This window comes from Vombatus ursinus, unplaced genomic scaffold (genome assembly GCF_900497805.2).
Source record: "Vombatus ursinus unplaced genomic scaffold, bare-nosed wombat genome assembly UNPS02014812.1, whole genome shotgun sequence".
Lineage (NCBI taxonomy): Eukaryota > Metazoa > Chordata > Mammalia > Diprotodontia > Vombatidae > Vombatus > Vombatus ursinus.
In genome coordinates this window covers 107,528,307-107,542,798 of record NW_020954590.1, presented here as the reverse complement: position 1 = coordinate 107,542,798, position 14,492 = coordinate 107,528,307, and the positions used below count along the sequence as shown (strand labels likewise).

The 14,492-nt window shown below is 34.3% G+C and overlaps 1 pseudogene; it reads left to right on the top strand.

Annotated features, from left to right (window-relative positions):
• Positions 1-233: 233 nt before the first annotated feature.
• On the top strand, positions 234-1,754 carry LOC114054317 (annotated as a pseudogene).
• Positions 1,755-14,492: the final 12,738 nt, after the last annotated feature.

Here is a 14,492-nt window from a genome sequence, read left to right as displayed (position 1 = left end):
GCACTGTGCCGTGCCTGAACTTCTGAGCCATGGCTCTGGCTGTAGGGGCAGTCTGAACCTGGCTTGAGACAAAGGTAGAGCCCCAGAAAGTGGAGCAGAATCAGTCCTGGGAGAGGGCCCCCAGCCCAGATACTGACCCTCTTCCCACTCCCCTGCCTCAAGGATTCCAGTGGTCCCTTTAAACAATATGAAGAGGAGAAAGTAGACTTTGAAGAAATTGGTCTCCATAAAGAATGGACTTCTTGGATAACCCAGTGATCATCCTGGTTCATATCTTGCAAACTTATGTGACAAGCGATGACATGGGGATGTGTAAAATGGTCACGTTTGGTCATGATTGATCACAATGCAGATCTGGAAATGTTTCATTCACCTTTGGTGCCTGGAGACAATGGCTCAGAAATGCCAGGGAGCAGTGTTGAAATTCAGGGCTATGTCTATGCCCAATCTGTTGACATTACCTCAAACTGGGACTTTGGTATCACAAGGTGCTCAAACACAGCTCAAAGATTAGAGTGACTATAAAAAGAGAGACAAAACAAGATAAAATGCAAAAATGTTTCATGGAAAGAACGAAATGCTTTTCATTTAGCAGAGGAGCTCAGCTCATTGATTGAAAAGAAGAACTTCAAAGTCAAGTCTTCAAGTGTGGAGAAACAGTTGCTCTTCTCCTTGTGTCTAGAGCAGTGCCCACTCCAGCTGAATAATCTTTTTAATGAGTATTCCAAATTTGATGGTAAAGGTCACCTAGGGACCACTGCAACAAAAAAAATTGATATCTACCTCCCATTGTACACAAGCCACGGCAGTTGTGGCCATAGCACATACCAATGTGCATGACCTAATCAGTTTAATCTGCTGGCAGTATACAAGTGAAGGAGGAGAACACAAGTTGAATGACAACGTCAGGGCTTATTGTCTCCATATTGCTGAGGACGATGGTGAGGTTGACACAGACTTCTTTCCCCTGCATTCCAATGAGACCATTCATAAATTTGGCTTTAGTATTTTGGCTTTTGTTGAAAAATATTCATCTCCTCCAAACAGTTGCTCTTTGTTCAAATAAATGCTGCTCATGGATTCTCCCTTACTCAGGTGGACAGTAAGAAGGACACTTTACAGAAGGCACTGAAGTGGAGGAAGGGCTCTCAGAGGGCAGCAGGTCCTCAGTATTGCCTGGAGAAACAGTGAGTCCAATGTCTCCATGGACTTATAATGCACCCTGGAGAGCCAGAGCACTTTGGAGTTCTGCCTTGTGTGACAGAACAGTTCCAGAGAGGAAGGGATTTCAGAGGAGGATCCTCAGATTGACATAGCCACAGTCCAAGACATGCTGTCCATCACCATTACAAATCTTTCAAAGTCAGCATGATTCACCAACTCAGATTCACTGTGGATGTGCAGCTAAGTATCTCTGGAGACAAAGTGGAGATAGACCCCGTCACTAACCAAAAGGACAGCACAAAGTTCTGGATTAAGCAGAAGCCCATTTCAATTGATTCTGACAGGGTATGTGCCTGGGACCTTGCTGAAGAAAAAAGTCTGAGTCACATGATATTTAAACTTACCTATCTAAGAAATCATGACCACAAACATCTCTAGTTTGAGTCAGATGCTGTTATTGTCAATTAGATTGTGCTGAAGAAATCCCAAGCAAGCAATGCCTGGGCTGATTTCTTTGCTCAGAAGCAAAGGAAACTGAGGAGTAGAACAAGCTTTACCTCCAGAAGGAGAAGAAGTCAGGGCAGCAGTAATGGCTGGAACAAAAACACTGATGTGCCACCCTTCACAGCAACACCAGAAACAGCAACAGCTCCCCACAGCCTTGGTGAGCACCAGCAAGGGAATGCCCTAGCCTCTGGACAATTTCTCATGGTTGAAAAATCCTGACCACCATGTTTGGGACAGAATGGAGCCCAGAATTTGATGGACCACTTTATGGTCTTTGACTGGAGCCCCTTCAGCTGGGGCTGACTCGAATGAGGAGGACAGATATTTGGATTAGAAGCCAGACAAGATCACATGCTGGGTGAACTCCATTATGTAGCACATACAATCAAAAAAAAAAAAAAGATTGACTTCTACTTTTTTCACTGCCTGATATAAAATATTGAAATTTAAGTGAAATATATCACTTAGAACATGATCAAATGTCTTCAAGTTAATACCAAACAAAATGTATGCTTTTTTTTAAATAAACTGGCATAATTTTTTTTTTAAAATGGATACAAGTTCACTTCATATTCAGTTCTGATTGATTCTATCAAGAAATGTTCTTACTTAAGAAAAGGTAAATATATTTACATGGTTAGAACAATCAAGTGTACCCCACCCTCATTTGTGTGTGTGTGTGTGTGTTTGTATTTTTAAGAATCTGTTAAGGTCTTGTCATTTATTCCTGATAACTGCAGGAGGATCATATTGACTTTTGAACATAAAGCAGTATAGTCATAATGTCTGCTTAGTACTTCATGAGGAACTTAATAAAACATATCCATATTCATCATTTTGTACAAGAATAAAAGTAAAAAAAGAAAAAAGTGAAAAATTGCATGCTTGTCTATATGCAGTCACTATCTGCACTTCTTCTGGAGGTGGATAGTATTCTTCATCATTAGTCCATTGGGATTGTCTTGCATCGTTGTATTGCTAAGAATAGCTTAGACATTCATAATTCTTCATCAAACAATATTGCTGTTAATGTGCACAATGTTCTACTGGTTCTGTTCACTTCACTTTGCATCAGTTCATGGAAGTCTTTCCAGGTTTTTCTGAAACCATATTGCTTGTCATTTCTTATAGCACAATAATATTCCATTACAATCATATACCATAGCTTCTTTAGCCATTCCCCAATTGATGAGCATCCCTTTTGATTTCCAATTCTTAGTCACCACAAAAGGAGTTATTATAAATATTTTTGTACAAATAGGTTATTTTCCCTTTTTAGGTGTCATTGGGATACAGATCTAGCAATGGTATTACTGGATCAAAGGGTAGGCTCAGCTTTATAGCCCTTTGGGCATAGTTCCAAATAGCTCTCCAGAATAGTTGGATCAATTCACAGCTCTACCTTTGCAACTTTACTGCATTAATGTCTCAGTTTTCCCACAACCCCTCCAACTTGCAACATTTTCCTTTTCTGTCATATTAGCCACTCTGATAGGTGTGAGGTGTTACCTCAGAGTTGTTTTAATTTGCATTTCTCTGATCAATAGCGATTTAGAGCAACAAATAAACTATCTTATTGCTATTGTTATCATCATCATCATCATGAGGTTTGTTTTCTATTGCATATATATTCAGTTCTGTCTACTTCATTTCTAAATCTATAATAACATATAATGCTAATTGATGCTTATGATTTTAAAACATTGCAAAACTCTGAAATGTCTTGTGCATTACTAAGGATTAAATTTTGTTCAATAGAATTCTAGGGTTAAATGCACTTTATTGTGTTTTGATTCTTCAAAAACTTAATGATGCTTTGAAGTAATATAGTCATTAAAATGATCAAGTAGAACATTTACCTTTAAAATACATTCGTATATATTATCTTACATGAGAAAAACAAGAACTCATTATCTTCTCATGTAAAACTGCTTTTCCTTCCAAAAACCCTATTTCTTCCTTGGGTACCGCCATCTTCCCAGTTACTTGAGTTACAAAAGATCTTAGACTATTACCTCTCCCTCAAGCCCCATTTCCACGTTGTGAAGATTGATTCTATATCCACAATATGCTTCATGTGCCCCCTTCTTCCCACACATATATCAACTTAAGTTAGACCATCATCATGTCTAGCCTTGAATATTGCAACAGTGTCTCACCTCCGTAATGTGTCCTCTACACCGTTGTAAAAAAAGTCCTGAAAGCAAAATAATATATTTTCATGTTTGCTATGATTTATAGTAATTCAATTTAGCAAGATATTAAACTAACCAGAGCACCCTGTTCATGATCATTCTGGATAACATTTTCTTTATCATTTTGTATCATTCTTTATCATAAAGAATTCTATGTCAAAGCAGTCTCTTTTTCATAATTAATGAAAATAATCTTATAAACTAATATACCCACTTAATTTTATATGTAGTATCAATTGGGGAACAAAGCCTAATATAAATTAAAAAGTAATGTGTATCATACTCTTATATGATGTTTAGGACCTCATAATTAGTCATTCAGATCAGAAGATAATATGAATTTCAGGGACAAAAATAAACATTCATCTGAAAAATTGTAGAATTAACATTTTGATGGTGTTATTTTTCATTTAAAAACAGGTAATATTTTTAAACATCTTCATATTTTAATTATCATTGTCCCATACCCAATAATATGGGATAAATATTTTCATGATGAGATTAGCAACATTCATTTTTCTCTCTCCAAAGTCATCTAAATGATAAACAGTCAGGATCAGAATTTCATTCAGTCAATTGTGCTGTCTCATGCTATAATCTTACCTAATTCTTTTAAAATGATGAGCAGTGGGGAGGAGAAGAATAAGCTTGCTATTAAAACATCAATTATCTTTCAGGTGCCACCTCTAAAATACCTAAGAATATCTTTGGATTTTTCTCTATCCAATTAATAAATGTGAGATTGTTGCTGTAAATAATACAAAATATTCTATATTATGCAAGAATCTATTAAAGGATTTTATCCAAGTGCAACCTTGGAAGGATTTGTTTTACACTGAGAGAACTTCAAAAATATCCTTCTTCTGAAAATAATGTCACTTATGATGCTGTTTGTAATTCTAATAAACACTCTTGTTATAATAGTTCCATTTGATTTAACAACATGCAAAATGTGCACAGAATTCTAATGAGCATTGGAGGGGGAAAGCAGAAGAAAATACAAGAACATCTGAAATGATAATGATTACCAAAGTCTATCTGGTAAGAGGTTGGACTAAATGACCTCTAAAGTTTATGATAATTCTAAGATTCTGTAAGTCTAAGATCTCTTTTCAAAGGATGTTTTTATCTTATTTTCCTACATAACAGAAATATGTATAAGAAACTATTCATTTCTAGTCAAATATTTTTAACTCCCTAAAAAGGTACAATGGAATTTGTCAGCTTTCAATGAAGATTTAACCCCCCCCTTAAAGCAGTTTGTAGCAGCAGATCAAACCCCATGTTTAGAGAGGTGGGTTTGAATCTCACTTCAAATATCTATTAGCTATGAAACCCTCATCCATAAGTTGGGAATAATAAAGATCCTTGTTATATATCACTGTATATATCTGCTATTTATTATACATAGTATTTTTGCTGCTCATTTAATTGCTAGTATTTTTGCTAGTTAGTATTTTATTTAATTTTTTTTGCATCATTATTCATTTGAGTAATTGGCCCACAGTTTCATTTCTCTGTTTTCAGTCTTTCAGGTTTAGGTATTAGCACCATATTTATGTGATGAAAGGAATTTAGTAGGACTCCACCTATTTTCCCAAAGAGTTTATATAGTATTTGAATTAATTGTTCTTTAAATGTTTGATAGAAATCACTTGTGAATCCATCTGACCCTGGGGAATTTTTCTTAGGGAGTTCATTGATGGCTTGTTCAGTTTCTTTCTTTCTTTCTATCTTTCTTTCTTTCTTTCTTTCTTTCTTTCTTTCTTTCTTTCTTTCTTTCTTTCTTTCTTTCTTTCTTTCTTTCTTTCTTAGATGTGGCTATTTGCATTCTGTTTCTTCTGTAAATCTGGGCAATTTATATTTTTGTAAATATTCATCCATTTCACTTAGATTGGCAGATTTATTTTCATATAATTGGAAAAATAGCTCCTAATAATTGCTTTAGTTTCATTTTTCATTGATGGTAAATATGCATTTTTTATTTTTGATATGGTAATTGGATTTTCTTCTTTTAAATCAAACTAACCAATGGTTTATCTGTGTTTTTTTTTATAAAACCATCTCCTACTTTTATTTATTTGTTCAATGATTTTCTTACTTTCAATTTTATTAATCTCTCTTTGATTTTCAGGGTTTCCAATTTGGTGTTTCATTTGGGGATTATTTTTTCTTTTTTTTAAACATTTTTATTTAAAGTTTTAGGTTCCAAATTCTATCTCTCCTTCCTTCCTTTTCTTCCCTCCTCCCTCCATGAGATGGTAAGCAATCAGATATAGGTTAGACATGTGCAATTATGTAAAATATTTCCATATTAGTAATTTTATATAAGAATACTTGAACAAAGGAAAAAAATGGAAGAAGTGAAAAAATAGCATGTTTCAGTCTATATTCAAACACCAGTTATTTCTCTGGAAGTGGATAGTGCTTCATCATTAGTTCTTTGGGATTGTCTTGCATCATTGTATTGCTGAGAATATCTGAGTCATTCACAGTTCTTCATAATACAATATTTCTGTTCCTGTGTACAATTTTCTCCTGGTTCTGTTCACTTCACTTTACATCAGTTCATGAAAGTCTTTCTAGGTTTTTTCTTGAAATCAAACTTCTTTACATTTCCATTACAATCATATACCACAGCTTTTTTAGCCATTCCCCATTGAAGATTTTTAATTTGTTCATTTTCTAGTTTTTTTATTATTATTTTAGTTGCATTCCCAATTCATTTATCTGCTTTTTCTCTATTTTATTGATGTAAGCATTTACAGATATAAATTTTCTCCTAAATACTGCTTTGGCTGCATCCCATAAATTTTGGTATGTTGTCTCATTGTTGTCATTCTTTTTAATGAAATTTTTATATTGTTTCTATTTGTTCATGGACTCACTCATTTTTTGGAATTAGATTATTTAGTTTGCATGTAATTTTTACTCTCTCTTTCCATGGCCCTTTATCAAAGGTCATTTTATTGCATTATGATCTGAAAAAGGATTATTTAAATATTTTTGCCTTTCTGCATTAGGGTGTGAGGTTTTTATGACTTAATACATGGTCAGTCTTTGTTTAGGTGCCATGTACTGCTGAAGTAAAGATATATTTCTTTCTATCCACTTCAGTTTTCTCTAGAAGTCTCATATCTAACTTTTCTAAAATTCTCTTCACCTCCTAAACTTCTTTCTTGTTCATTTTTTTGGTTAGATTTATCTAGTTCTGAGAGGGGAATGTTGAGTGCCCACCATGAAGATAGTTTCGTTGTCCACTTATTCCTATAACTACTTAAACTTCACATAGAGAAATATGGATGTTATACCATTTACTACATATAAATTTAGTATTGATATTACTCCATTGTCTATGGTACCTTTTTGCAAGATGTAGTTTCCTTCTTTTATCTTTTTACATTAGATCTATTGTTGCTTTTTCTTAAATTATGATTGCTACATACGCTTTTTTAAAAAATTTCAGCTGAAGTATAAAATATTATTGTCCAGCAACTTACTTTTATTCTATGTATGTATCTCCGTATCAAATGTGTTTCCTGTAAACAGCATATTGCAGGATTCTAGTTTTTAATACATTCTGTTATCTGCTTCTGTTTTATGAGTAAGTTCATACCATTCACATTCACAGTTATGATCATAAACTGTGTATTTCTCTCCATCTTATTTTACTCCTATTTAAAATTCTGTCAGTCTCTCTGTCTCTGTCTCTGTCTCTCTGTCTGTCTCTGTCTCTCACCCCCCAACCTACCCCTCCTCACTAGTGTTTTCTTTCTGACCACTGCCTCCCCCCACAATATGCCTTGCCTTCTATCAAACCCCTCCTCTCTTTCTATATCCCTGTCCTCTACTATTTCTCTATAGGGTAAGATAGATCTCTATATCTATCTGAGTGTGTTATTCTCACTTTAAGCCTATTCCAGTGAGAATAAAGTGCAATCAATACCCACCTCTGTCTTTCTCTCCACTGAAATAGGTCTTTTGCATCTCTTAATGTGAGATAATTTACCCCATTCTAGTTTCCCCTTCCCTCTTCTCTCAGTGCGATCCTTTCTCACATCTTGTTCATTCATTTATTTATATATTTTATTTATTTATTTATCTTTTTATTTATTTATTTATTTATTTATTGGATATCATCCTATCAAAGTCAACTTATACCTGCACCCTCTATCTATGTTTACACCTTTTGACTGCCCTAATAGTGATACAATTTTTAAGTTACAAGTATCATTTTCCTGAATAGGGATATAAACAGTTTAACCTTATTGCATCCATTATGTTTTCTCTTCCCTGTTTACCTTTTTATGTTTCTCTTGATTCTTATATTTGAAAATCAAACTTTTGGTTCAGTTCTGGTCTTTTCATCAGGAATGCTTATAAATTCTCTATTCCATTGAATGTCCATTTTCCTCCTGATAGATTATGCTCACTTTCCTTATGTGGGTGATTTTTGGTTATAATCCTAGCTCCTTTGCCTTCCAGAATATTATATTCCAAGTTTTATGATCATTTGATGTAGTAGCTGTTAAAACCTGTGTAATTCTGACTGTGGCACCATGATATCTTAATTGTTTCTTTTTTGGCTGCTTGCAGTATATTTTCCTTGACCTGCAATTTCTAAAATCTGGTTATAATATTTCTAAGAGTTTTAATTTTGGAATCTCTTTGAGGAGCTAATAGGTGGATTCTTTCAATTTCTATTTTACCTTCCAATTTTAGAATATCACGAGTCTTTCCCTTAATAATTTCTTGAAATATGATGTCCAGGTGCTTTTTCTGATTTTGGTAGTTTAATAATTCTCATATTATATCTCCTGGATATGCTGTCTAGATCTTTTGTTTTTCCTGTGACATATTCTACATTTCTCATTCTTTTGATTTTGCTTGATTGTTTCTTGATTTCTCATGGAGTCATTAGCTGCCACTTTTCTAATTTTAATTTTTAAGAAATTATTTTCTTCAGTGACCTTTTGTGCCTCCTTTTCCATTTGGCCTATTGCAATTTTTAAGGAGTTTTCTTTTTTCCAGGCTGTTGACTGTTTTTTCATGATTCTCTTGCTCATCTGCTTTCCCCAATTTTTCTTTTCCCTCTCTTATTTATTTCTTATAATCATTTTTGAGTTCTTCCAGGAGTGATTTTTGGGCCTGACACTGATTCACATTTTTCTTTGAGGCTCCATATTTAGACATTTTGACATGCTTGTCCTCTTCTGAGTTTCTTTTGTTCTTCCCCTGTCATCAGAGTAAATTTCTATCATCAGGTGCTTTTTTATTTTAATCATTTTTCACCCTATGTTTGGACTTTTAAAGTTGTGTTCTGCTTCTGAGGCATATGGGGCAGTGTCCCAAGCTTCTTTTCCCAGAGATGTGGTCCTCACCTCAGTTTTGTTGCTCTAGGACCACAAGACCTAATTGCAGGCCTGCTGTGCTGAGGTCTTGGGGCCTTGGCACTAACCTGTTGTGGCAGTGGGTGTGTGGCTTCTCCACTGGCCTGCTACATTTGGGGTACAGGACTTAGCTACTGGCCTGCTGTACTAGTGCTGAGGGGCCTTGTTGCTTTTACCTACTCTGGGTCTTGGAGCCTCTCAATTGACTTGCTGGAGTGCAGCCTGCTGTTTGCTTGCCTAACTGCCACCTGAACTGGACCGTGCTCCCTTTTTACCCAAGTGAAACAGACCTTTTCTGCCAACTAAGTTGTCTGGGGGAAAATTTGTTTCACCCCATCCTTTTGCTGGTTCCATCATTCCAGAATTCATTTTGAGGCATTATTATATAATTGCTTGGAGATGAATTGAGAGAGTTCAGTTGAGTTGCTTCCTTGCTCTGCCATTTTGGCCCAACCTTCACAATTCTAATTTTTAAGGAATTAATTTCTTCTATGAGCTTTTAAAAGTAATTTTCCATTTGTTCAATTCTACTTCTTAAAGAGTTCTTTTCTTCAGTGAATTTTTGTACCTCTTTTTCAGTTTAGCCAATTTTATTTTTTGAAGCATTCTTTTCTACATTAGATTTTTGTGCCTCTTTTAATAATTGGCCAATTAGGTTTTTTTTTAGCTATTTTCTTTAATATTTTTGTGGCTCTATTTTCAAGCTGTTGACTTCTTTTTCATGATTCTATTGCCTCACTGTCATTTTTCCCCAATTTTTTCAATGTCTTTTATTTGAATTTTAAAATTATTTTTGTACTCTTCCAGGCATTCTTTTTGGGCTTTTGACTAAATTACATTTTTCCTTTAGCCTTTGCATACAGCTGTTTAAATTCATCATCTGCTTTTGAGCTTGTGTCTTGTTCTTCCTTGTCACCATAGTAACTTTCTGTTGTCAGTTTCTTTCTTTGTTGTTGTTATCTCATCTTCCACCCTGTTTCTTGACTTTAAGTTTATATTAAATTTGGTCCATGCTCCTGAGGTAGAAGGAGCATTTCCCAAGCTTCAGGCCTTTCTTTCTGATCTTTTTAGAGCTAGCTTTGGCAGTCTGTATACTTTTGGTGCTTCTTTTTGTAATAGCTAAGAATTAGAAACAAATCTTATGCCCATCAATTGGTGAATGACTAAATATTTGTGGCTAAATAGTTATATATGAATGTAATGGATTACTAGTGTGCTATAAAAAAAGATATGTAATAATACAGAGATTTAAGGAGATGTGTGGTCACTGCTCTCCTGCCCTGTGCTCTGTTTTTTAACCATGAAGGGACCTTGTTCCCCTGTAGCCATCAGTGCTAGCACTTTTCCTGGCCCTGGGACTGTAACCATGTCCCACATTCTTCAGCAATTATAATTGCTAGGGCACTCCTCTGTCTTGGAATTGCGACCAGGGTCTCTTCTCCCTCATGAATGACCACAAGTAGTCCTCTCCATCCTTGAACCACAACTTGTGCTTCTACTCCTTTGTGACTTCAAGTCTTACCTCTCCTTTTGGCCCAGAACTCCTATGACCCAGAACTGCACATGCATAATGCAACTGGATCCTGAATCCAACATTAGCAAAAGGTCTCCTGCTATCTCTTCCTGACCAGTTATCTGACACTCCCATCTCTCACTGTCTATGGGCTGAGAGCTCCTGAAACTGCCTTTACCCATGCAGCTTCCAAGACCTGCTGCTGAGTCCTTGGTGTGGCCCTGGTCTCCATGCCCAATCACTATCTTGGTGAGATAGACATTTTCTGTTATCCTCCTAAGTTGTCTTAGGCTGGAAAATTGTTTCACCCAAACTGTTATTGTTTCTGACACTCCAGAATTTGATTTTAGATGTTATTAAAGTTGTTTGGAGGCAAATTTAGGTGAGCTCAGCTGAGTGCTTCTCTAATTTGCCATTTTGACTCTGCCTTTGACTCTCATCTTTTTTCCAGATTTTTCCTCTAGCACTCCTAGTCTCTTTCTTTAGGAAGAATTCTCATTAGACTTAGGTCCCATTATCTTTTGCTTTGAGGTTTTGTTTACATCTATTTTACACTGTCTTCTTAGTTTATGTCTTGGTCTTCCCTGCCATCATAGTAGTTTTTTTTTTTTTTATGGTGAAGTTTGTTGTTGTTGTTCTTGTGGTTGTGGTTTGTTCATTCTTCTAGACTATTTCATGGTTTTGAACTTTATTTCAAAGTTTGGCTTTGCTCATCCAGGGGTGGGAAGGCACTATCCCAAGCTTCAGAATTTTTTTCTTGATCCTGTAATTACTAGATTCTTATCTCCCTAAACTACCTTGCATTTATTTTAGTTGTATTTTTTAATTCTCTCAATAGAATGTAAGATCCTAGAGGGCAGGGACTCTTCCATTTTTGCTGTCCTATTCCCAGGATCTATATAATACAGAACCTGGCACATACTAATTGACTAACAAATATCTGTTGCATCATAGGGTGAGATGAAGGTAATAATGAAAGTTAACATTAACAAAAAGAAGGGACTTCAGTGACAATGATTAATATTAAAAGAAGTCAAAACATCAAAATACTTTCAAATTAAAATGTAATGTATATTATATTTAATAAAACAATTTTCATATAGTAGTCATCAAAAGCATCTGGTATTGGTTAAATAATTGAGAGCTAGTTTAATGTAATAAACTAGGCAAGGGAGATTCAGATACAATAGAATTAAATAATCAAATATCTGATAAAGAGGAAAAATATGTTACCTAGGGGAAAAAATCCCAATTTATTAAATACTGCTGGGAAAACTTGAAAGAAGTCTGTTAGAAATTAGGCTTAGATCAACACATCACATCATACTCCACAATGCATTCTAAATGTATGTGTGACCTTAATATAAAATATCATATTATTAAAAAAAAATTAGAAGAGAAACATATCATGTACCTCTCACAGCTACAGATAAGAGATGTATTCTTAACCAAACGAAAGATAGAGGCAATTTCAAAAAATAAATTATATAACTTTGATTACTTGATACCAAAAAGTTTCTGCACAAACAACCTTAATGTATCCAGGATAAGAAGAGAAATGGTCAGATTATGGAAAAAGTTCTTTGATAAGGATTTGGTATCTAAGATGTATAATCTATCTATTTATCTATCTATCTATCTATCTATCTATCTATCTATCTATCTATCATCACTAATAGCTATTCCCCAATAGACAAATGGTGAAAGGATATAAACACACAATTCATAAAAGGAAAATTGCAAAGTATTCACAACCACATTTTTAAAATGCTCCAAATCAGTAATAATAAGAGAAATGAAAATCAAAGCAACCCTGAGGTTTCACCTCACACCCTGAAAACTGGTAAAAATTACAAAAAATAACAATAGTCAATGTTGAAAGGAGTGTGGGAAGATAGGAATGATAATGTATTATTGGTGGAGCTATCAAAGGTACAGCCATTTTGGAAAGCAATTTGGAATTATGCAGATGACGTGAATAAAATGTCGATACTCTGAAGCAGAGACTCAGTTACTGGGCTTATACACCAAGAAAGACATTGATAAGGGGGGAGGGAAGTCCCTATATATTAAAACACATACATACGGACACACACATATATGTGTATATATATGTATATATATACATATACATATATATATATATACATATACAGCTCTTTTTGTAATAGCTAAGAATTAGAAACAAATCTGATGCCCGTCGGTGAATGACTAAATACTTGTGGCTAAGTAGTTATATATGAATGTAATGGAATACTAGTGTGCTATAAAAAAGATATGTAATGAATACAGAGATGTATGGAAAAATTTATATGAATTGATGCAAAGTGAAGTAAATAGATCCAAGAAAACTATATATATATACACACACACACACACACACACACACACACACACACACACATATATATATAAATCTATTACATTTTAAATGGAAAGAACAGTAACACCAAAAATGAAAAGTAATATATGAGGATTATAAAAATCAAGTGGAATTTAAAGGAAGCAATATGAGAACATATATCTTATCTATCCTATGTGAATGTAGAAAGTCCATAGGTGTTACGCTTTGCACATTTTTATACTTTCTCAATGTCTCTACCAGTTTTATCAAGCTTTTCTTTTCATCTCTCTTAAAAAAATACTATTTGTTGTATGAGATGGCTCTCAGGGAAGGTGAGGGAAAAGTGTACATGGGATGCCAAAGTGATGTATCAAACAAAAAAAAACTTTAAAAAAAACTTAACTGGAATACTAATCAAGAAGGATAATTTAAGTATCATTGATTGCCTGAAAACAATGATAAAAATTACAGGAAACCTAGATATTTCTTTCAAGAAATCATGAAAGTAAATTGCCCAGATCTCTTAGAAACTAAGGGGAAAAGTGAAAACAGAATTAATCCACCAATCACTTCCTGAATGAAATCACCCAATAAAAACTCCAAGGAGCATAATAGCCAAAATCAAGCACTTGCAGCTCAGAGAAAATATACCACTAGCAACCAAAAGAAAGCATTCATATACTAAGAAACCACACAAAATTTGACATCTGCCACTATAATGAAAAAGTAGATAGTATGGAATACAGTATCCAGAAAAGCAAAAAGAAATAAACTAATAACAAAAAATAACTGATCCAGCAAAACAGTTTTTAATTCTGTGGGAGGTTAAAATGTATCTATAATAAAACAGAGGACTTTTAGTTAATCCTAATGAAAAGAACAGAGCTAAATAGAAACTTTGAAATACATGCATAAGAAGAAGGGGAAACAGAAAAGAGTTAAATGCAAGTGAATACACAGAAAAGACTTTATAAGGATAAAATATTTTCATTTTAATGGAAAATGAAGGTGATACAATTTACTCCTGAGAACTGCAATGTAAGCATGACTCTGTCTGTATGACAGAGATTGTTGCCTACCTCCTAACTGAGAGGTCATGGACTGGCTATGCAGAGGGATGCACACATTTATCAGACATGGTCAATATGTAGTGATATATTCTATTTGATTATGTATAAGTTTTGCTGGGGTTGTGATTTTTTTTTTCAGAGGGAAGGGATTGGGAGTGAAAGAATACAGATACTTGTTAAAAAAAACTTTAAATTTATAAAAAGAATTGATTATACAAGAATAATCTAATTTTCTTCATTGATGAGACTACTGAACAGGTCAATAGACCATAACAGAATATGATGAATTTAGATTTCTTTTTAAAAAAA